The 26,487-nt window shown below is 34.0% G+C and overlaps 2 pseudogenes; both read left to right on the forward strand.

Annotated features, from left to right (window-relative positions):
- The first annotated feature begins 11,160 nt into the window (after window positions 1-11,160).
- LOC120150493 lies at window positions 11,161-16,338 on the forward strand (annotated as a pseudogene).
- Window positions 16,339-18,633: 2,295 nt separating this feature from the next.
- Window positions 18,634-26,449, forward strand: LOC120150573 (annotated as a pseudogene).
- The last annotated feature ends 38 nt before the right edge of the window (window positions 26,450-26,487 follow it).

The raw sequence follows: 26,487 nt of genomic DNA on the forward strand, positions 1-26,487 counted from the left end.
ATGGATGCACCGCATGGTGCATCGATGCACTAGTAGCAGGTGCATGGATGTACTGCAGGAGTGCATGGATGCACTTTGACACCCTTTAGCATTTTTGCTCAAATATGAATTTAATGAACTTTAAATTATTTTTGAAACCTTTTTAAAACTTTGAATAAATTCAATTTAAATCCAAAAACATTTTGCCTTTAAATTTGTTATATCGAAACATAATTCAACAAAATTATATAAATTTTATGAATTTAAAATTTTTAAAGAAAATATATAAATTAATTATAGTAATATTATAGTAGAATTTAACTTGTTAAAAAAATAAATATATAATAATGACAGTTTGGTAAAATATACGTTCAAATAATCTTTTATTCCTTTAACAAAACACTGTAATCTTACATTCCTGTTAAACGAACCAAACACAAAATACAACATTCTCAATAATCTTATTCCCGCCGGTAATCCTATTCCCACTGGTAATCTTACATTCCGTGAATCAAACGTACACTAAAAGAAAACGCATGCTTATTAAAATTATCTAATAAACTTTAATTTAATCACTGTTATTTATTTTAGAGTTTATAGATCTTATTTATGGTTTATGTTTTAGATTCATCGTTTAAAAATTAAGGTTTATGTATGTTTTAAATTTAGAAGATTTAAGATTTAAGGTTTTAGATCAAATAATCTTAGTAGTTAAAAAATATTATTCTTTTTAAAAATCTTAAGTTTAAATAATTATATTTATAATATGTGTTGTTAATAATTAAAAAATATTATAAATAAATATTATATTATAATCATTCACATTAATAAAAATTTAGTATTTAAAATTATTGTTTCTGGAGGGAGCCAAGAGGAAGAAGGAGACGAGAAAGATGTTCTCGCTTGCCTGACATAGGAATATGACCTCTCATACGTGTTGCTCTTATACTTAAAATTGTAGTTATTATTTGTAGACTGACATGATATTTAAATATAACCTCCCATTGCTAAAAGATTTGATATCAATATATCTCTCGATGTCCTTTAATAACCTTGTTTAGAGTTTATGACGATACGAAAAAATTATTTTATGGGAGAATCTCTACAAAAGAGATCTTAATGATCGAAAAAATTGTCAATAAAAGAAGAATATTTCCAAAAATATAACTAAATACGATATCAATACATAAATACCATTATATATATAATAAATAGATTGTTAACACATGCACTTGTAAAACATGACTAGGACACAATAATATACGTGAACACTAGGCAAAACTAGAAGTGTGTGGACATTGAGAAAACTGAAAGACATATATAACCCAACTCTTCGTTTCTTGTGCAACAGACATGAATAATAGCTTATATATCAAGTCCCATCAATTTTGACATTTTCCAACAATCTCTCACTTGAAGACTGAGTTTAATATGTCTTCACACCTTGATCAATGCAACAACATTTCTAGTATTGTTATTATAGCATGTCAACTGAAGCTGAACACAACTTCAGTTTGTCTGTGGTCACCATCTTTGTCAACATGTCTGTCGGATTTTGAGCTCCACTAATCTTTTAAAGTTTCAAAATCCCATCTTCTAGAAGAGACCGGATAAAATGATATCGCAATTGTATGTGCTTTGTCCTGGAATGAAAAGACGGATTATTCGCTAGATAGATAACACTTTGACTATTTTTCAATACAAGACATTGTTTTATTATTTCTTGCCTAACTATTCCAAGAAACTTTGGAGTCAAACCATCTCCTTGCTGGCTTCTGTAACAGCGACATATTCTGCTTCTGTTGTGGAGAGAGCAACTATTTTCTGTAGTTGAGAAACCCAACTCACTGCAGTACCTCCTAGAGTATAGACATACCATGTAGTGCTCATTCTAATATCAATATTTCCGGCTAAGTCAACATCTATATAGTATGTCAGTATTGTATCTCCACCTTCAAAACAAAGTGTTTTGTTTGTGGTACCCCGCAGATATCTGATGATCCGTTTGACTGCTTCCCAATGTACCTTGCCCGAATTATTAATGTACCTGCTAACAGCTCCTACTGCATGAGCAATATCTGGTCTAATACAAACCATGACATACATCAGACTTCCAATTACTGAGGCATACGGTGCCTTCACCATGTGTGCACGTTCTTCCTCCGTCTTTGGTGACTGTTCTTTGGAGAGTCTAAAATGAACACCTAAAGGTGTACTTACCGGTTTAGCATCTTGCATGTTGGACCTGGAGAGTACTTTGTTGATGTACTCATCCTGTGATAACATCAAAGTCCCCGACTTTGTGTTTCTCTTAATCCTCATCCCAAGAATATGCTTTGCAGGGCCTAGATCTTTCATTGCAAACTGCTTTGATAATTTTTGCTTCAAGTTTATAATCTCTTGTATGTCTGAGCCTGCAACGAGCATGTCATCAACGTACAATAATAAAATAATGAAGTTATTTTCGAACCTCTTGATGTAGCAACAATGATCTGCTTGGCATCTGGTAAAACCACTGCTACTCATGAAACTATCGAACTTCTTGTACCACTGTCTAGGAGCTTGTTTTAAACCATACAACGTCTTTTTCAACTTGCATACCAGATTTTTCTTGTCTGCCTTTATGAAGCCTTCTGGCTGCCTCATATAGATATATTCCTTCAAATCACCATGAAGGAAAGTTGTCTTCTCATCTAACTGCTCAAGATGTAGATTCTCTGCAGCTACAATTTTCAACACTAGTCTGATTGTAGACAGTTTCACGACTGGAGAGAAATTTTCATTGTAGTCAATACATTCTTTTTGCTGAACACCTTTGACAACCAATATTGTTTTGTAGCGTTTGCTCTCATTGTGCTCTTCTTTGATCTTGTAAATCTACTTGTTATGGAGCGCTTTCTTTCCTGGTAGTAATTCAACTAATTCTCACGTCTGATTTGACATAAGCGAGTCCATCTCATCTTTCATGAAAGACTCCCACTTGACTGAATCCTCCACCTGTATTGCTTCATTATAGCACTCTGGTTCACCATTGTCAGTCAGCAACAAGTAGTGCAAAGAAGGCGAATAAAGTTGGGTTGGTTTAGGAATTTTGGAGGAGCGTCTCAGTTCTGGTGTGTCTGGTTCTTCTTGAACTGCTTCAGGATTGATCTGAACATCATTTCCATAAATCTCCTCAAACTCAGCAAATTCCTTTGTTTCAGTTTCGGTATTGGAGCTACTTGATTTTATGGTTGACATGTCTTTGTATATCACATTCTCATTGAAAATGACATCTCTGTTTTTGATGATCTTTCGATTTTCGTAGTCTCAAAATCAGTAACTGAACTCATCACCACCATAACCAACAAAGATGTATTTGTTGGACTTAGCATCAAGTTTACTTCTTTCAGTAGAATTTATGTGTACATAAGAAAAACAACCAAACAATCTTAAGTGTGAAAGGTTTATTTCTTTTCTACTCCAAACTTCCTCTGGTATTCTTTCATCAAAAAGAAATGAGAACTCACGGTTGATCAGGTAAGCTGCAGTGTTGATAGCTTCAACACATAGCAATTTGGGCAATCCGACATGTATCCTCATGCTTCTGGCATGTTCATTTTGAGTTCTGTTAATGCACTCTGCTACGCCATTCTGCTGCGGTGTCATGGGAACTGTTGTCTCCATCTTTATCCCATTGTTTGCGCAGAAATCTCTTAATCTACTATTTCTGTACTCTCCTCCATTATCAGACCTCAACCGCTTGACTTTCAAACCAGTGTCATTTTCCACATGGCCTTCCAATTTCTGAAGGTATCAAAGACTTCTGATTTCTTCTTCAGAAAATAAACCCACGCATTCCTTGTAGAATCATCGATGAAGGTGACATAATATAGTGAGCCTGCAAGAGATGGAACTGGAGATGGTCTCCATACACCAGTATGAACCAACTCTAACTTTTCAGCCTTGGGTGTCTTGCCAATCTTTGCAAAACTGACTTTCTTTTGTTTGCCAAAGATGCAATCCTTGCATAGTCTTATATCTACACTCTTTAGATCCGGCAGCTTCCCTTTTGACAAAAACGTCTTCATCCCTTTCTCGCTCATATGGCCAATCCTTTGGTGCCATAGGTTTGATTTTTCATCAGCATCTGCTACTGCAATGATATTCTCTAAATTTGAGGTTACATAGAGAGTATCAGTCTTCTTACCACGAGTAATGACGATTGCTCCTTTGGTAATATTCATTCACAACCTGAAAAGGTTGTATTATATCCTTCCCCATCAAGTTGTTAAACAAAATAAAATTTCTTTTGAGGCCAGAAATATGTTTCACTTCTTTCAGCTTCCAGGTGGTCTGGTTTGGCAACTTTAATCGGATGTCTCCTTTTTTGACGATCTTCAAGGTTTCATCATCGGCTAGATGAACCTTCCCAAAATCACCACTGACATTGTTCTCCACGATTTCTTAGCATGAGGTGGAGTGGAAAGATGCATATGAATCCAAGATCTATGATTCAATCGCACTGTTGACTCTTAGAATCACGACATCACCTGTCTCCTCTGTCATGTTGGTTTCCTGTGCGCCGATATCTTTCTTCAGTGCTCGACAATCTCTTTTAAAGTGACCATTATTGCCACAATTATAACAGGTAAAATCTTTCTTTCCCATTCTAGATTTCGATCTGCCACGATTTGAATTTCTTTATGAAGTTCTCCCTCTAGACTCCGTGTGCAAGGTTGAGGAGTTTGATGCTTCACCCGATTCTCTCCGTCGAATTTCTTCACTCAATACCAGATCCCGAACATTGTCGAATTTCAATTTATTATTTCCTGACGAGCTGTTGACTGCTGTAACAGTAGCATTCCAACTGTCTGGTAGAGATGATAAGAGAATTAAAGCTCGAACTTCATCATCGAATTCAATTTCCACGGAACTCAACTGGGTTGTGATTGTGTTGAGTTCATTTAGGTGTTGAGCCACTAATGCCCCTTCCGCCATCCGCAAATTGAATAATCGCTTCATCAAGTGAACTTTGTTTGAGGCCGATGGCTTCTCATACATACTGGAGATAACCGTCATAAGACCCGCTGTGGTCTTTTCCTTTGCTATGTTGAAAGCAACATTGCGGGATAACGCCAGTCGGATAACTCCGAGGGCTTGTCTATCGAGAATAACTCAGTCTTCATTTTTCATGCCATCTGGTTGCTTTCCTAAAAGATTTGATATAGATTTTCTGGTATAGAAAATCTTCAATATGCATCTTCCAAAAGACAAAGTCCACACCATCGAACTTTTCAATTTTCACCTTCCATTCGTCTATAGCCATCGCTCTCACTCGAATCTGGCTTCGTTTGGATCGTTTCTGACAATTCTTGCAAACCACCGTGTATTAGAACACCTCCGTTGACAAATTCGTATCACCGACAAAATTTTACTATTCACAAAATTCACTATTCACGTAAATAGTAATGAATAGTAACATCGCAAAAAAATTGACAAAATTCACAACCAAAAGCTCTGATGCCAGTTGTTGAGACTTAAAACGAGAACAAATAATTTCTTATAAGCAGATTAGTGAAAATGTGAAATAAAAGCGAAAGATAATACCCGAAATTGATAACGGAGTTAAACCAATTATACATATGTCTCCGGATTGCTGCAGATCTTTTAAAGAGAGAAAATTTTAGGTGTTTACAAAACACTCACTACTCACAAGAAAACTCTTTAGTATTGGGAGAAAGAAATAATTTGGGATGATTTTGAAGCTAAATGTGTTAGGGTATTTATAGTTGAAGTTTAAGGACTAATCTTATAAATACCCTAAAGTATAATGACTAAATGTGTGATTTTACCATTACCCAATAGTCAAAAGTTTAAGCTTTGCTGCCACCGAAAGTTGCTCCTCCAAAAATCCACTAAAATTGCCCACTAATTTTGACATTTTCCAACACCTTTCACTCTTTCGTTCGTTTTCCCCTCTTATTAAATCAATTATTTAATGATGTGATAAATGTCATGTCATTTAAAATAATAATATCATATGTATTTTTTCTACTTATTCGATGACATGATTAATTTAATATTTTTATCTATGTTCAATTAATAATATAGTATGTATAACATTATTTAAAATGATGATATTATGTATATCACATTATTTAAAGTGATGATATGACATGTGTTCTCAAAATGATGACATGGTCCATGTTATGACATCAAATGAATACGTGTGAAAATGTCACGTTAGTAATATAGATTGAACGTCAGTCAATCAATGATTTCTATCCAACATAATCTATTTTAACCAAAAAATTCAGACGTTGAGAATAAAATGCTCCAAAATAGAGAATACAAGACAAAATGATTATTTGTGCAAACGTTGACAAGAATAACTTCATGATAATAGTATCAATCGAAATAAATTCAATCAATTTTTCTTATTCATTGTGTAAATATAAATACAATACAGTTTATTTTATGTATTAAAATCTTAAATATACGTATAATGTGTTACACTGTGTTTACTATATTCTTGTTGTCATTGTAGAAACATCACGTGCTCGTATCAATTTTTTAGGTCTTACCCAACATGCTATCGATTCAAATTGTATACTTTGGATAGTCCTTAATCAAAATACAATTGAACAAAAAATACAGAACATAGATTGTAGGGTGGGGGAGTTTTGGTTGAAAGAGAATAGGGGGCAAGAAAACATGAACTCTTCGGCTTGCATGCACTTTGCAAAGTACGTCGCATTAACGTGCCATTAAGAAGAGACAAGCTGTTGGGTTTACCTAAAAGATCCTTACTTTTAGGGCCATTGCTTCCCAAAGCATTTGCATAATAGAGGCTCATCACTCGCTTGCATAATTTTGATGTACTTTATTATTATGATTTTAATATTTTTATGATTAAAGTTATATATATGATATATATTATTTATGTTTATAAATATAAAGTTTAGAAAACATATTACACACAATTTATATTGAGATAATAATATAATGTTTTTCTCTCTATCTCTTCTTATTGCTTTTCTTATTATTGACCTCAAAGGATAACAATAAATCTTTTGACCACCAAAACTATTTAATTCGTGTGAGTATTACCTACTTTTTCCTTCTAAATCGGGAGATATTTAGTTACAATAGTGTAAAACTAATTAATTTTAATATTTTTAATATTTTATGTGATATATATTTATTTAATATGACTGTAATATTTTATATTATATTAAATTATAATATCTGCATCTATGTTCAAATGCAATTTTATTTTTTATTATTTGTTTGATACAAGAATTCCCCATTGTTAAATATATATTGAAAAATAGTTTCTTAATTGATATAGTAAGTATGTTGGATTGAATCGAAACTTTGTATTCTTAACAAGTAAATTTATATTGTTAAACAGAGACGAAGTCATTCTTTGCATGGGAAGCGTCGTTTCCACTCCCAAAAATTTTGGTATAATAACATTTTTAGTGTTTTATAGTTTAAATATTAATTAAATAAGTCCTTTGTTCCTCTTATTTTTCAATTTAATTATTTAGTAGACTCCTCCCCCTCATAATGTTTGATCCTATCTCCGTCCTTATTATTAAAATATTGAATCAAATTTATAACTAAATTACATCTTAAAAACTCCCAACTTAAATACTAAATCCACATATAATGAGATTTAAAGTATAGAACTTCAAAATTTTAAAAGTGGTCACTTTCTATTAAAGCAAACCCATATATAATGAGATTTTATCATAAAACTTCAAGATTTTCAAAGTGACCTCTTTTCTATATAAAAAAAGCTTTATTGGTTTAATTAAGAGTAAAATAATCACATGTCACTCAATTATTAGTTAGATTACAAATGTATTATCTGGTTTCAAAAAGTTACAAATGTATCATCTAATTTAAAAAACTTACAAATGAATTGATCAATTAATCTATTGTAATAAACAAGACCATTAACATAAAACAAACGTTAGAAGGTATCATCATGAAATGTTTTTAATGATTTGTAAATTGCAACGCATGTCACTCAATTATTAGTAAGATTACAAATGGGTCACCCAATTCAAAAAGTTATAAACAAATCACTTAATTAATTGGTTATCACAGACATGTCATCGAGCCATCAAAATGAAATGGACGTTGGAAGACAACATTAAGAAACATTTTCAATGATTTTCTTATTGGATAATTTATACCATATGCCATCCAATTATTAGTTAGATTATAAATGGGTAAACCGGGAATTAGTAAGATTACAAATAGGTCACCCAATTAAAAAATAATAATCACAATGAGCCACTAAATTAATCATAAAAGAAAATTGGAAAAGAAAACTCATTTTGGATTTTGGGCTTCTCAAAGATTGATGGCTCCACTCGATGATCTAAATGATGAAAAGATTGTCGTTAACAAGACGAAGAATGTATTTCGAGATAGAGGTCTTCAGAAGGTGGACGGCAAAGATCAAAGTTTACAAAGTTAGAAAGTTTGAAGGTGATTTTCATGACTTCTAAGAGAGAATGTTAGGAATATAATTCAAAGAATTCAGTTATTTGATTTTTTTTCCAACAATTTAAATATATGTTTTTGAAATTATTTTGTTTTATGTAAAAGGAAATAATAACATACATCAGCTAAATAAATCTATTACTTATTCCATCAATAAATTTAATTTAACAAAATATTAGAATTTTGAAGACCAGAAAGATGGGAAAATTAAGAACTAAAACTATATTTCAGAAAATAGAATTAGTGGTCTGATTTTAATTGAGGGAAAATCTCCAACTTGCTAAGAAGATTGTTCATTAATGCTAACACCTCATCTCCCATCCCTATTACCTACCACGTGCCATTATGAACCCCATTTTCTTTGAGCAGTCGATAAAACAAGGGTCAAAACTTTTATGTCCTTTTCTTTTTTGCACGTCATATTAACCTTTAGGGTTAAGTTAGTTTTTATTGGGAAATTTTTAAGGTTAAATTCTTATATGCTTTGTCATGCTAAAGTTTATGCAAAAATTTATGCCATGATTTGAAATATTGAGCAACTTATCTGTATTTGTAGTTTTTATTTTCTTCTCAATTTAGATAATTAGGTATGTTTATGACAAGTTTGACCTAACACGTCACAAGGTTCTAAAATTTGAGGGACTCGCATATAAATGTCATTCATGCCCGTTTATGTATAACCTTTATACCTTTATACCATAATGATATTTTTATTTGAGGGGAAAATAAACTTTACATTGGTTCTTGACAAAGTGACAGAGAAAATTGTAAATGAAGATTTCAATTGTATCTTTAATTATTTTATGATGAATTTTGATAAAAATATATCAACAAAAAAGTAATTCTCATATTATTGTGTGTGCGCGCGTGTATATATATATATGAATAGTAGTATTTTTTTAGTTTATAACAATTAATACTAGATTATCTATTGATTAATTTAAATTAAATACTATAAAAATCTGTTGTGAGATTGATTGATTTAATTTTTATAATATTTAAAATCAAAATCAAAATCGAACAATATTTTAAAAAAGCAACGTCTTATAATATTAAATAAGCCGGTAATCAAAGGTATATTAGTAGGTTTTTCGAATTAAAGGTCAAGGTCACTGTAGTCGAAATTCCATGGGTGCACCTCAGCTTTCTTTATTTTGAATTTTCAAAAACCAACAAGTGAAAGGCAAGGGAAGGAAGCACGTGGAGTCGTTTGTGCGCTTCCCGTTAAATCCAAGATTTGGGAACTTCATATTTAACCGCGGGAGAAAACGACTGATCCACGAGTTCATCTCTTATTGGGTGTTGTGCCCTGACTTGAAGACGTTAGTGTTACGACAGCGCACCCACATCAACCGTAAAAAGTTGAAAACAAATAAAGAGAAATAAATAGGTAAAGTATATAAATAGGATAAACCATACAAATAGGATAAAACATACAAATAGTACCTAATTGTATGATTTTATTTTATTGAAATTGTTAACTATTAAAATTTATAAAATAATTTTATGATTATAGTTTTATTTATTTATTTTTTGACTATTAAAAATTATAAAATAATTATTTGACTATTTAATTATTTTAAATTCGTATTTTTTTGTTAAAATATTAACGATTGTCTGAGTTAGACATTAACTTACTGATTGAAATATGATAAAATTATATTTGAATGATGTATACTGGCATAACAATTGTTTTCAAGCATTTACTCAATGACATAATGTTTCAAGTATTGGATTAAAGTCATAATTAAAATAGAGAGTTGATCCATAAAATATAACTCAAATGATTATGAGATTAGATTTTTCAAGCATTGGCTCGACGTCTAACTTAAACGGCTGTCAAATTTTTAACAAAAAAAAAAGTTTGGATTATATGAATAGTCGAGTTAATTTTTTTTGTATCTCTTAATAATCGAGACTCAACAAACAACATTCTATAACTATAAAACTATTCTATAACGTTTAATAATTGAATATCATATTATATGAAGGTTTTTGTGTACTCTAATTAAATAAATAAAAATAAAATAAAAATGACGTGTCCCCACCTCTTTTGCATTTATTATTCATAAATCTTTTCTTCCCATTGTCTTCTATTTCTCTACTGTGTTCTTCCTCTTCACATTTTCTCCTCTCCCTCTCCCTCTCCCTATCTCTAATGCTGGATTTGTTTCCTTTACTTCGAAATCAAACAGTTGAAACTTCTATGGTACGTTTTCATTTTTTCCTTCGATTCGTTTCTCTTTAAACGCTAAATTTTTATTCTGCTTTGTATTCCTTTCGATGTTCTTTTCTTTTGAACGTGGATTTGGTAATGTTGGGGGACCTTTCTCTCTTTTGATTACTGATAAATGTGAGGAGAAGAAAAGAACATCAAGTTTCAATTTTTAAGAAATTATTAAAGTTTGTTTTTTGGATTTGGATTACTACTTTTATTCTTCCATATTTTCTCGCAGCCAAACAAGGGAATAATTCTGTTAAATCAATTTTGTGGATAGCTGTTTTTAAGTATGTTTGGTGGAAGTTGTTTTATATTGCTTCCAGATTTGTTTTTACTTCTAAATTTCTTCCTCATCTTGTCATATGTAAATCAAGACCTTGAGGAAATTAAATTTCAAGTGTTACAATTTATTTATGAAAACAAATTAGGAAAAAATGAAATTCTTTAGTCGTTTCTGCGGATTTTTTAGGATTGGAGATTTGATACTTGTTTTATTACAACCCCTGTTTGTTTGCTCTGAAGATTGATCGTGATGATGGTGGTCAGTGTTAGCTGTGCCGATGCTCATAAATGAGGATTATGAAGAGATTTACTAGTTTGAGGTGCTGATCAATTTTTTTTGAGGGATTGTCTGCTACATAGTTTTTTTTTTGGGTGAAAAAATGCAGTTTTTTGAGCATTTGAAGCATATGGGTTGAAAGGGTTTGTTAGTTTAGATTTTGGAGTCATATGGCTATTGCTAGTCTACACAATGTTTCTGTGCTTGAAAATTCTTTCCTAAGGGAGTCTCAGTCTCAGGCATCAAGAAGGCGGGAAAATGGTAGCACCCAGGCATCCTCACTCCTGCAGATGTGGCGTGAGCTTGAGGATGATCATGTGGTGAGTCATGCTCAAGAGAGAGCTAATGAAAGAATGCTCCAACAGAGGAGTGAGGACCTCTCCATGACTGATATTTCTGATGGCCGACATAGTGAACATAGTGGTGTTACAGAGGATGTGATTGTGAGTGAGAATGAGTTTGGGCAATGGTTACCAGATCGATTTGGGTTACGGAATGGGAACGCGGATTCAAGTAATTTTAATTTTGAGCATTCATCTGATTTGGGGGAAGTTGAAAGGGAAAGGGTAAGGCAAATTTTTCAGGAGTGGATGAACAGTGGTAGCAACGAATGTACATCTAATGTTTCGTGTAGCCACAACAGTTCAAGGGCCCAGTGGCTTGGTGAAACTGAGCAGGAGAGAGTCAGAGTAATAAGGGAGTGGGTGCAAACGAATAGCCAGCAGAGAGGTGCTTGTATGGACAGTAGGGAAGAGCAAGTTGCTGATGATGGTCGTCAAATTGAACGAGTTCTTGATGGATTGGTGGTTAACCATGTTGAAGGCCGAACTGAGCATTTGCATAGGGGCATTCGAAAATTATGCGGTCGACAGGCCCTTCTTGATATGCTTAAAAAGGCTGAGAGAGAAAGGCAAACAGAGCTTCAGGGGTTGTTGGAGCATCGGGCTGTATCAAATTTTGCCTATCGCAACCGAATTCAGGTAGATAGATACATAAAATGTTGAGCCATTTTTTTGTTAGTGGTGGGTGTCTTTATAGTTTCTCATTGGTAATTTACATGTATTTTTCTTGGTATGAGTCTGTTGGTTGACTCAGTTATACCAGTAGCTCAAAACTCAACTTTTAAGTGTGATTCATTCTATATAAAAGCAGTATGAGATGTGTCATTATGGATTATTATCTTTCCTGTTAAAATTCTTGAAATAACATTTGTGCTATTATGACGTGTAGAAAGAGTGTATAAATAATACTAACCAGGACAGTTGTTGAATGAAAAACAAGAATGCTATTACCTTGAACTAAGAATAGACTTCTGGTTTTATGTCTAAGTACAAGATGGTAGCATCGCTTTCCCAACTACTTGCCTCTTCTTATTGATATTGAGGTTACTGTTTTTTATCTTGTAGTGCTCTGGAAATTAGGCAATTAGGCTAACTATTGACTGTTGTCATTTATTTATTTTTGATAAGAACTATTGACTGCCGCCATTGGCTGCTAAAAGGTTGTTAGAAATAATAAAAATGCTCATGAATCCTTTATATGTTTCATTTGTTTGAAGGCAACTGTAGTTTAGCTTAGCTTGGCATTTTTTATCTGGCATAAAGCCTCCTAGTTTAATTTTTGACTTTTAGGGCGTCCTACCATATTGATGTTACATTTCTATTTGTGGACTGATTTTACTGGCATTAATCTATCTCCATTGTCTTCCTATTTTGGCAGTCTTTATTAAGAGGTAGATTTTTGAGAAATAACAGAATGATTGAAGGTGACAGATCTACCTCGGTTGCAGCCAGTGAATTAGGCTTATTAAGACAAAAACAGACTGTATCTGGTCTAAGGTACTGCATTCTTTGCTTTATATAATTGCAATGATATATATACATGTTTTTGAATGTTAGCAATGATATTTTTAAATAGTCTACAAAGTTCATTTCATCTATATTGAGATAATTCTACTGTTTTTTATTTGTGTCGTATGTAAGCATCTTTAATTATATGAAAAAACATAATTTGAGAAAACGTTTAAGAAAGGGGAACTTGAACTGTTCTGTAAATTGCGTTCTTCACAAAAATTAAAGCTGAAGTCGATTCTTGAATTTAATAACACGGGAATCTTTAATTTAATTTGGATGTTTCAAATGGAAGCTTTAAAATAATGAATGCTCCCTTCCATTGATTCAACTCATATAACTAACCAAGATTCTGGCCTGCAGAAAAGGAACCTTTTGGTAACATTTAAGTTGTGGAAATTAGTAATACTATCCATGAAAGAGTTTGAGAATGTAAAGGTTACATGGGCATGTCTTTACATTTCAGGCTGTTATTAAGGTTCCCGATGAAGAGTTTTAGGATCTTAAGAGATGAAGCTATAGTATGTTCTTGATTATGATCTGGAGATCATGTTTCAACTTTCAAGTCACCACACCTTGAAACGCATGACCACTTCCTGAACTGCAAATTTAGGCATTTTGGTTGGTTGGCTGACCTGATTGTAGGACCTTTTACACACTCATTTTGTAATTGATTGTTTGCCTTCAGGGTGTAGAAAGTATTAACATACTTATTTTGGCTTGACCATTTAAGTTTGTTCTTAGTAGATGAGTGAGGTCACCACATTTTACCTCTATCGGGGGAGGACCCTTATAAATTATGAAATGGCAGGGTTGAATTGTAGATTGCACTTTATATAGGTGCTTTTGGCCAATCATTTTATTGATTGTTGGACTTAGTATTGACCTTCTAAACATTATCAGCAGTTGCTACTAATATGAGGGTGTTCTTCCAATGCTAGGTTTTTGTTTGGAAGTTCACAAAGGATAATCTGGGTTGAATTAGATAATAACTTTACAATCATTCCATTTTATTATGCTGTCATTTTCATCTTTTGGTGGTAACATTTTCGCAATCTGTGGTTATGTATCAGGGAAGGTTTTTTATCCCGACTGGATAATTCGGGTTCTGGTCCTGCAACCAGTAATCATTCAGACACATCTTCTAACGCTGACAGTGATGGTAATAGAAATGAACAAAACCAAGTAAATAATACACATTCTGCCATAGATGGATTAAATGACCGATCTGAGTGTGAGGATGAGGAAACTGATAATCAAAGGTCTTTGATTAGTACAACTGATTTAGGGGTTGAACCTGAAGATGTAAGTTGGCAAGCAACTTCTGCTGCTGTAGAAGAGTGGCAGGAACAAGTTTCTGAGAGTGTGGTATGTAATCGGCAGTGGTTGGCCAGTGCTGAGCCTATTGAAAGCAGATGTGATATTGGACAAGTCTTGGATGGGGACAGGCAACAAAATCTGGCTAACCCTTCCAGTGAAACTTTACAGAATGAAACTGGAGAACAAAGTAATCTACAAGAATCTGGTGAAGCATCTTATGAACATTTTCCCCAAGATGGTGAGAGAGGTCGGACCTATGGGTTAACGAATGTTGTAGAAAATTTGGATACTATTCCGGTTGAGTATATTGATGGCCAAGAGCCTGCTTCTCAAGGTGAACAATGGCAGGAAGAGGATCTGGAAAATGAGGATGCAGACTGGCAGGAAGCAACTGTGGAGTATAATGAGTTGATGGATGGTGGTAATGAAGAAGGCTATGACTTGCATCATGAGGATGGTGAGAGTGAAAATAGAGGTTATGATCATATGCAAGAAGCTCTTGACACGCTGCATGAGGATGCTGGCTTACATGACACAAGACAGAATTGGTTTGAAGTTTCTTACAGTCTACAACCTGCTAGTATTGGGAGATCAGACACAATTTATTTTCCTGATGATGATAATGTACACAATACGGAACTGAGGGAACTGTTAAGCAGGTGTGAATTATATGACTGGGTTTATGTATGCATTTCTCTGCTTCTGTATTTTTTCTGAGTTATTTTTAATATTGTAGGAGAAGTGTGTCTACCCTTCTTCGTAGTGGTTTTCGTGAGAGTCTTGACCAATTGATACAATCATACGTGGAAAGGCAAAATCAAGGTTTATGGACTGGGACCTGAATGAAGCAGTTCCTACTCCTGAATCCCTTGAACAAGATATAGAACAGGAAAGCAGGAATCAAAATGAGGGTCAGAGTCCTCTAGCCAGTGTTCTTTCGTACAGGATGCAATCTACGCAGCCACTCTGGGACCAGGATTTACAACACTTCAATTGGCAACCTCATGATGTACACCAGCAGTTTGGCATTGTATGTCCAACTCTTCTTCTTCTTCGAGCCTAATCAGTTCTAGTACTAATCCTTTGGTCTTACTTGAGTTTACGGTGCTAATTTGGTGCAGGAGTGGGAGATAATCAATGATATAAGGGTTGACATGGCAAGATTGCAGCAAAGAATGAATAACATGCAGAGGATGCTGGAGGCCTGCATGGATATGCAACTTGAGTTGCAACGGTCGATAAGACAAGAAGTTTCTGCTGCCCTGAACCGGTCATCTGGTTCGCAAGGTTTGCCTCTTCTTTCCTCTTATATTTTCTCACTTGTGGTAAATGGTTCCTTCAGTGCTATTCAGTGAAAGTAAATTTCTCCATTTTCTCTATGTCGCTCAAGAGGCTCAATTTCCCATGATACCGTCAAAATCCTCAATCCAATTTATTGTTTATTGAATCGATACATTAGACAGGAAGAAAATTCCAATTAACCACTGATTGTTGATGTTCTAACAATATATTCTTCTTTGTTTCGTAAACGAGGCTTTTTTCTCATTCTGGACTTGTTTGTTTCTGTTTGTTAATCATTGCCTTATTCTCCTGCAGGCATGATGGATGACGACTTGCCCAAGGATGCATCATCAAACTGGGATAATGTCCGGAAAGGAATCTGCTGTATATGCCATGAAGGCAATATCGATTCATTACTATACAGGTAGATCTCTCTTCAAATTTCATCCATCAATTGCATATAGATCTTTTAGGCCTTCAACATTTTTATATCATGTAATTATAGATGCGGACACATGTGCACATGCTCGAAATGCGCCAACGAGTTGGTTCAAGGTGGAGTGAAGTGTCCGATGTGTCGTGCACCAGTAGTTGAGGTCATCCGTGCTTACTCAGTCCTTTGATAAGAAAAAGAAATCTGGATTAACAATTATAGACATTTGCTCCTGGATGCACGTTCCATCACCAGGTATATCTTTTTTTTCTCTTCACCTTGAATTGCGGTGATTTGATGGTGTACTGTACATAAACTTAGTGTATGATTGAAACAAAACATGTAATCGTTAATTAATTATATTACTAATCAAAATAAAAGCTCAAGTTTAATTTTAAATACATCTCACGGTGACGGAATTTTTGTGTAGTGGCTTAATTAATACATTTAAATAGTTATATGATTTGATTGACAAAATCGAAATATCAATAAAAAAGACAAAAGTTGAGTAGTCACTCTTATAATAATTTATGGACTAAGATTGATAATCACCTAAAATTATTACAAAGTTGTAATAACTTTCGGAATTTTTTATAATAATTTACGTTATTAATTATGTTTACATGATTTGCCCTAATCTAACAAGTGGCGGGCACAATTTATCCAATTTTAATTGTTAAAAGAATGATTGATATTCTTAAAATTTCTTAAATTCAAGCATATTATTTATGAACATTTATCAGTAAATGATTGACAATTTTTAAATAAAAACTTTTTAGTTTTTTCATTTTCTTTTCTTTTATATGCCAATATGCTAAGTGTGTATTTTTTGACGTGATATTAAAATCGACCCTTAATGTGTGTCTAAGTTTTCAATTTTACCTAAGTTTTCCTAATCTCCGCATTATCATTTAAAATTTTTCAAACAAATCCTTTCGACAGTTAACTTTACAACGGTGATGTGACATTAAACATACTACGGGTGTGATACTATTTTATCTTTTATTATAATGATAAACAGTTTTAAAATAAAAAATTATTTAAAATTGTAAAAAGTATATATTTTTTAAAATTATAAAACAAAAATTATCATAAAATTTCAAATCTCCAATAATTTGATATTGATATTAGAAATTTGTAAAAGAAAATTCGAGAAAATATAGATGTCAAAGACATTCAAGTACGAGCAAGTCAAATTGAAATTGAATTACATCTCCAAGGTAGGCGTATGTACATATATATACACACGTCCCTTAAGCTTTACAGCTTATATGTATTAATTAATTACGTATTACAACTCGTAAAGAACATTCAGTAGTTTTACAATTACAAAATTCGATTTATAGCTTGGTCAACAATTTGATTTATAACACTCTCCTTGAATATTATTTAACTAGAAAAAAAATTTATGGAATAAAATTTTAGTAGAGTGAGAAGAGTGCACAATCGTTGCATCCAATTTTGCACCTCAATCATTAGAATGTTGCAGTTGGTAATGCATGCCTAAATAAATTAGCCAAAATATTATTAGAACGAATTTATTTAATATTTATATCATTCTATTAATTGAATCTTACATGTTGCATTATCTTCGTACAAGATACAATATAGAAAGCATATTTTTCTAGGAAAGTAAACCACTTATCTTCTTGATGTAATGGGTCAATAATATCGATCACATGCATTCTGAGCTTCCCTCGTGCATTGTTGAATGCCATAATATTTTTTTTAATTTAATCATTTAATTTTACATTTTATTTAATTTCGTCTTTTGATCGTAATATTTTTTTTATAAATTCTTTCTTTCCACAAACTCGTTCACTCCTTCGTACTCTAAGAATACTTTATCCTTAAGAATATTCTTCAAAAAATAATATTATAAATATATTTTATTCTTAGATTGTATTTAATTTATTAAATAACGTTACGATATGAAAAGGAGCGTGGAGAGATATACATGTATTTCTTATATGGTTAGATAAAGTCGAGATGTTGAAATCATTATGTACTATAATATTATAAATAGTTATAACTAAATTTGTATAGAAACTCGAACAATTCGATTTGACTCGTTTTTTTTAAAATAAAGTTTGAACCATAAAATTCGACTCGTTAACTCGATGAACTTGAATTTTTTGACTGAATTTGACTCGATCGAATACTCATCTCTAAACGTTAGTGACCATTTAGATGATATGGTGACTAATGGTGTAGTTTATCCTTCTTTACCTGCTTTATTTCTTTGTTTTATAACAAAAAGGGTAAATTACTTCATCCATCACTCAAATTTCTTTTCTCTCCTATTTTTGCTCAAATCAAGTTGAGTGATGAATTAAATAATTTACCCTAAGAAAATGTATTTTTCACGAAAGGGGGGAGAATTCAGTAACCAATAAAAAGAACAAAAGAGAGGGAAATCAAAGTATCAAACACGAAAGGGGGAGACTTTCCCATCAAACACTCTGTTTCCTCGAAAGAACCAAAGAAAATGGCGGCATCAAATTCTGTTCCAACGAGAGAAGAAGAAGAAGAAGACCAACTCCAAAAGGCTGTTTTATCCCTTCGCATCATCCTTCCGCACCACCGGATGAGGCTGCTAATCAACAGCTACGATTTCACTTCGCTCATCTTTTTTGTGTTCTTCTACCTTAAATTATAGAAGTCAGGGTTTTATTGTAATTTTGAATTAGCTTATATATATTTAATTTTCAAAATATGCCTGTAATTTTGAAGCTAAGATTTTTTTGTTCTTTTAGGTAGTTATTTGATATTTCCACAACAGTTGATCCGAGTTACGTAATTTCATTGATAAGGAAACTTCTTCCAGTTGAACCGAAAAACGGTGGTAATACTGAAACTCGGGGATCAAATTGTATTGATGAAGTTGTAAAGTCGTCAAATGATAGTTGTAAAAGCAGGGAGGTTGTTGATGATTGTACTAAATCTGATTTTCGAGGGGAAGTCGATGGGGATTTGCGCGAAGGGGGAACTGCTCATTTATCATCCGGGGAAGATGTTTGGGAGGAGTGTGGTTGTGTTCTGTGGGATCTTGCTGCAAACCAAACTCATGCCGAGCACATGGTACTATTACTTGCCCCTTGGTTTGATATGCCTTTATTGCATTATAAGTGATACTAATAGTACACATTATTTAATTGTTGATGATTTCTGGAGATTAGTCATATAAAAGTGAAGTATAAAGATTAGGTGGCTGAAAACCATAGATTAGGAACAAATGATTTATTAAAAATAATAGGGGAAAATGTTGTTGTTCAACTGCAATGCAGTAGTTTTTAGTTTTACTCATTGTATTTTATGCTATGGGCTCACTCAGTGATATCTATGCAGGTGCAAAACTTTGTACTTGACGTTCTTTTAGCAAACCTTATGGTTACCCAGTCTGTTCGAGTGACTGTAGATTACAGATTCTCTCCTTTTTTTATTTTAATTTCTTATTGTGATTATTTAGTAGGTCACTAGGTGGTTCTTAGAGACTTTGATGCATCATGTGTGAGGTTATACATCCTTCTTTCTTTGTATCAGGAGATTTGTCTCGGAATCATGGGAAATTTAGCTTGCCATGAAGTTCCCATGAAGCATATAGTTTCTACAGATGAGTAATTCCTGTGATAGTAAATCAGTTATTTTTAGATGACACCCAATGTCTATGTGAAGCTTTCCGGTAAATATCTTGTTAATCATATATATATATATATATATATATATATATTACATACCGAACAATATAATTTATCTCTCTTCTTTTGTTTACTCTAAATTTGTTGTGTTTGATATGCTGTCCAGACCTTTGTGCCTATGTTTTATAGATTTTGGAGGCCATGGCCATTCAACACTGTTGTATGGCACTCTTTGTTTTATATAACTATATGCTCAGTCACGAAAATTTACGTTGGAAGACATTAAAATTTACTCTTCCACGGGCGATTTTAAAAAATTTCTTTCTTTGATCTCTCTTTATTGTCTTAAGATGGCAAGTAAGGTGATTAGATCTGTTGGGAAAATTGCTTTACGGTGATCATTTTCAATATTCGAGAGCTTCTTCATCATCAAGGTCTTTGGCTAATATTCGATAAATATGGCGAGGTGGTTGATTCTTTCATCCCTAACAAAAGAAGCAAGGGAGGAAGTAGGTTTGGCTTTGTTCGCTTCACCGGATTGGAGGATGCAAGGAAGGCTATCATCTGTGCCGAAAGATCTAGGATTCAAGGTAATGAAGTTAGAGTTTTCTTGGCCAGATTTCAACCTCGTGAAGCTTTCTGGAGAAAGAAGTTTGCTGGCCCAAAACTACCTGAGGCCAAGAGTAAAGTGGAGTTTCATAAGCATTTAGAGGCTCCCATTGTCGGTGTTGTTGACGAGGATAAGCTCATCACTCTCAGAAATAGCTTGGTAGGTCAGTGCAGAAAATTTTCAAAAATGAAAGAGTTGGCTGCTCTTATGCACAAGGAAGGCATTTTAGGCCCGAAAATTATGAGGTTAAGTGGTTTATCAATTTTAATCATTTTCGAAGATGAAGAGAGTAGGGACTATGCTCTTAATAATCAGATTGGGCCGTTGGAAAAATGCTTTGACAAAGTGGAAGTGTGGTCGGAAAATTTCCAGTGCAGCAGCCGTCGGGCATGGCTTTCGTGCAAAGGGATCCCACCGTTTGTGTGGAGTCATTCCACCTTCAACAACATTGTAGACAAATAGAGAGTTCTTATCTCCATTGAGGAAGGGACATTAAATCCCGGCTCGTTTGATAGGGCTATGTTTCAGATTACTACAAACTGTCAAGCTCAAGTGGAAGAACACTTAGATTTGAAAGTTGGGGAACGAATCTATACAATATATGTTTATGAGTTTGAACCTTGTTTCAGCCCAGAATCTGTCTGGGTAGATTCTTCCTTGGAGGATAAGGGAGTTGCCTACCCGTTATCCACGGTGGGGGAACTTGTTAGTGATTCGCCAGTTAAGCCTCCCGCGATGGAGGAGTGTGCTGAGGAAGCAGGAAGAAGCGTGGACTCATTGGTGGAGAAGAATTCCGAGCGGTTTTCTGAGGAAGAAGACAGTCTATTATGTTGTTTGGGGAACAGAATTAGAGGCAACAACTTGTCGGGTGAGGATGAGGAGGATAGGAACATAGGGGAAGAATTAATTATGGGTCTGAGGAATGTGGTTGCTAGTCAGGGGATGGTACAAACGAATTTTGAGGAAGTGGTGGAACACGAGGAAGTGCTGGTCCACGCGGAGAGAGAGGCAGAAAATGACATAAGGAAAAGTGGTGAGACTGCACGTGCTTATGAGGGAATTAAGGATTATTTAATAGATTTCCTCATGTTGGAAGGTCGGGTAGAGTCAAAGGTGGTGGAGGATGGGACTATTGTGGGCCTTACAAATTATTGTTCATTCAAAAGATCCAAGGGTGAGACCAGGCAGAACCAGAGAGCTAAGAAGGGGAAAAATAATAATTTCAGCTCTCTCCAAGACTGTCGTAGCAAGATTTACTAGAGCAAGGTGCAACGCGAGGAAGAATGGCCTGAACTTGAAGGTAGATCCCTATATGATTCTGATTTTCGAGCAAGGTGGCAGACTCAAAAGAAGGAAGCGAAAGATTCCTTACAGATTGGGAATGATTTGGGTTTAGAGTCTAAAGGCTCACAAGTGTTTTTTATTTCGGAACATTATAGCAGTGGAAGTATTGACAGAATCATTAAGTAGTGAATAGTTTTTAGGGGACTAGAATATGATTTTTGATTATGGAGTTGGAGGTTCGGAGGGTCTTCGATGTGAAGTCGAGCAATTAGTGGCAGAAGGGCGGATAGAGTTTTTTCGAAGTCTGTTTTGTTCAACTCTTATCGTGTGGAAGCTCATGGCTTCGGAGTTTGAATTAGGCTTCTATGGATTGTGTCAGCTGGTATATTTGGCCTTTATTATAGTTGTATTGTGTTATGTTGTATTTCGGGCCAAGTTTAGCTTTTAGTCTGGTTAGTCATTTGAAAGTTGTTGTAGCTGAGATGATTAGGCTGTTAGTGTTGTGGTTGAAGGTTGCATTCAGTTGTTTTTGGTGTTTTGTCTATGTTGGGGGTGGCTCTAAGATTGTATCTTTTGTAATTTCTTATGTTTAATGAAATCTTAAGGCATTCATTTCCTCCTTCCTCTGATTAAGGAGCTTCTCTTCAAGCTCCTTTAATCAAGAAGGGGGTTTTTAACGAGGCCTTCAATTCCTATAAAAAAAAATTACTCTTCCACATATTAAAATTTCCCTTTTCTGGTCATTTTTCTCTGTAAAGTAATTAGCATATTAAATGCCTAGAGAAGGAGACAACAACGTTTAAGTGTTTGTCTAAGATGAAAGTACCACATCCTGCAAGCAGTATTGTCAAGGACTTAAGGCACACTCTAGGCACTAGAACCCGGATATTGCTTGCAAGATGCTGAAAAAGCATTGACAACAATGCCTGCAAGCAGTATTGTCAAGGACTTAAGGCACACTCTTGTTGTTGGCACTAAGGCACAATGCCTAGGTGCATGCCTTGACAACACTGCCTGCAAGTACATGCAGGAGTAAGGATTTTGGAGACTTAAGAATGTATACAATCGAAAAATGGATGGTTGAAATGAATGGAAACTACGATGCTTGTGAAACTGATTCTTCAAGAACTAAAAATGCCTTTCAGATTTTAGATAAAGTAATATATTTAACTACATGCCTTCTGAATTTCACCTTCTTGTGAGTTGGGGCCTTGATAGTATGGTTTCTTCTTATATGTTTCTTCATTTAAATTTTTGTAATATAGGTTTCCTCATTCCTGTCAAATTATTACTCCTTCCTGAATCCAATTGACATCATGTAATATGTTCTTCAGTTGCTCATCTTAATCACATGCATGTCTAGTTATTTTGCTATTACTGTTTTGGTTCTGTGCCTCTCTTATGGACCATACTCTGCGGCAGGCTGTTAAGTTCTGGTCTTCAAGGTCTTGAATGCATAAAATGGGCAGAGGCATTGCAGCCTGAACACATTTTAAGCCGCATACTATGGATCATGGAAAATACATTAAATCCACAGCTTATTGAAAAGGTGATACCAACATCTACAATTTTTGTCTTATGTAGAATTCCAGTAAATCTTTGGGACTTGCACATGTACAGGGAACATATCAATACCGTTAATATTATGTCTGGTTTGAGAATTTGAAGAATTCTTTTCTGTAGCGACCATGAGTGACTAATCTATACGTTTTATAGTTTTCATTCAGTAAAGGGTGGATACTTGAGGATGTTCAAGTACATGCTTGCTAGAGAATATTTGGGTATACTGAATGTTCATAAAGAAGAACATTTCATTTTTGGATTTTGTTACTGCTTAATTTAGCACCTCATGGACTCATTAATAATGGCCTTATGGTTGACGACGAAGAGGGTCAAGTTTGCTAAGCATATCAACTGATACACATTTATATACCATTTATTTTTTATATTTTTTATCATAAAAAATATATATATACCATTTCCGGATTTTGTAACTTCTTTTTTCTGTTTTTTTTTGGCGATGGAATCTAAAGAAGGCTTTTCTAACAGAGTGTTGGACTATTATTATCAATGTTAGAAAGTCAGAAGGAAGTTGAGCATACTCTCCTCTCACATTTGATGAAACTTGATTTAGCTAGTATACTGGTGAATCTTTTAGCTTTTGAGATGAGCAAACTGATGAATGACAGAATACCTGACAGGTACAATTCTATCTTATCTGCATCGAAAGGGTTGAAATTTAGTTTGAAATGAAACTTGTTTTTGGACTATTTACGAGTGTTTCTTATTTCTGCTTTTTTCTCCCATGTTCCATGTGTTTTTATGTTTCAAGTTTTTAAAACTACTCATTCAATTGAAAATTTTTGGGGAGACTGATTTGATGAGCATATATTCCCCCATCCCCACCTCCAAGCTGATCTTGCACTGGTTTGACTTCTACTGTCACAGAATCCTCATCAAAGAGCAGTTATGACATGCTCACAGTCAAATTGACATACCTATAATGTTCTGGCTAGTAGTAGTGCAGCAGTCAACAGAATAAACAAATTCCTAGATACCACATGGTCGAGATTTGCCAAAAACTTATTATGTGCTTGAAGTCGTCATTCTTCTAGTAATGTGATTGAGCTGTAGAAAATATTTTTCCCCTCGTTTGGCATTTTGTTTGCTTGTGGCTTTATGATGGCATAGAAAATGTTATTGAATGTAAGGCAACACTGAATCTGGAATTATCTGGTGGCAAACTTTCTTGTCTGATGGCTTTTTTTTTGGTGAGAAGTCTGATGGCTTCAAATGCATTAAAATAGGATAGCAAATTTTTTTCTTCTGAATCTCTGATGTGATAGTTATATTTGATAAGAAGTTGACTACCTACTAAAACTGTTTTCTATTTCTTAGATAATGGAATGCTAAATCCCTTGATGTTTGGTTTTCTTACAATATCAGGTACCCTGTTCTTGATGTTATTCTTCGTGCACTTGAAGCCCTCTGCGTTATAGATGTATATTCTCTGGAAATCTGCTCAAATAAAGAATTTTTCCAACTAGTCTGTGATTTGATTAAATTCCCTGATAAGGTTGAGGTAATTTGCAGCTCTCCTAGAACTGTAAAAACTGATTTATGATTTACACTTTGGACTTGTAAATTATTGTTTTTGTTGTTCTCTTTCTGGGTGCTTGAAGATTAATTTCTTAAATTGCATCTGGAAAGTAGAGTCTATATTCATTATTGTTCGTTTCAACTGAATACAATAAAGACCTCTTTGCTTGAGCATCATGAAATAAACTGTAATAGAAAGCCTGCATCAGGTGAACTTTTCTGTATTATTGAATTTAAATTTGTCATGGAATGCCTGCATCAAGTGAGCTTTTTTGTATTATTGAATTTAACATTCTTACTTTTGCAAGTATAAGGAATTTTGGTCTTTCTTCGTGGTGAAAGATTCTGTATCATGTGACGAACATCATTTGTTGGCTGGAGTTTTACACATTAAAAAATCTTGGATGATGATACTCGCTCTTAATTTGTCTTTCAGGTCTCCACCTCTTGTGTGACTGCTGGAGTTTTAATTGCAAATATTCTGTCTGATGTACCTGATCTAGCTTCAAACATATCACAGGTTATATTGTTCATATTTATTATCTACAGAAGCTTCTCTTTATCTATGAGTTATGACACTAATCTGGACTGTTAACAAATTTGTATCGACACCTTGGGGCTACCCAGATTTTCCTTTTTTGCAAGGACTGTTTGATATTTTCCCATTTACTTCTGATGATTCCGAAGCACGATGTGCACTATGGAGCATTATTGCAAGGTTATTAGTTCGAGTTCGAGAGGATGAAATGAGTACTTCTAGTCTACGCCAAATTGTACTTATTCTATTGAGCAAATCTGATGCGATAGATCTTTTTGATCACAAATTTGATGAGGACAAGGATTTTGAGAGCTTGGCCACCTCTGGCGGCAAATCAGATGCCCGAACTCTAGCTGTATCCTTTGGTTTGACTTTCAAACAACAAAGCTGTTGATTCCACGAAAGAAGCATCAGAGAACTGCCAAGTTATTGTGCTTATATATTATATTTATATTCTTGCAATATCTTTGGTTCCCCTGACCTTTGCAACAGCTTAGAAGGATAACCTAAACAAGTGGAATGCTTTAAGGAATTCTTTCGAGAAGGATATGATTGAGGAACACTCGACTGATGAAAAAATCTGTAGATTGTTAGGTATCTGTCACAAACAGTGTAAGCTCCCCATCCTCTCTGCAATTTTTACTTGTAGTAATATGTCACATAATGGTCCTAGATTTTATCATATATTTCGATATGCTGAGTTACCATGCTTGAGTAGAAGTCTGCCTATATGATTCCATTTATCAGTGTAGACAATTTCATTATCAGGTAGTTGTGCCTAGGAGACACTGACGCCTGATTTGGCACATTGTTATTGCTGCTTGCACTTTCTTTTTGCTTTCGCAAACTTTGTTATGTCATGTTACCGAACACGCATTTAATAATTTCATGTTGCAGATCCGATATTTCTAAATAATCATTCTTGGGGCAACTGAACATACAAGGCCATGAATCATTCATTCAACTTGTGCAGGAAGAGGTGAATTGTAACAGAATAGTTGAGTTGTCCTTTCTTATCTTTCGAACCAATTAACTGATGCTTTATGAGGTACATAACCATTAAACCTCATAATATATTTACCCTATATGTTTCTAAAATTAATAGTTGAGAAGGAAATCTAATATTTGAGTGTCATACTTGGGCCAAATAAAAGAAATATGATTTCATTTATT

The sequence above is a fragment of the Hibiscus syriacus genome, unplaced genomic scaffold, assembly GCF_006381635.1.
Source record: "Hibiscus syriacus cultivar Baekdansim isolate YM2019G1 unplaced genomic scaffold, ASM638163v2 tig00111022_pilon, whole genome shotgun sequence".
Classification (NCBI taxonomy): Eukaryota; Viridiplantae; Streptophyta; class Magnoliopsida; order Malvales; family Malvaceae; genus Hibiscus; species Hibiscus syriacus.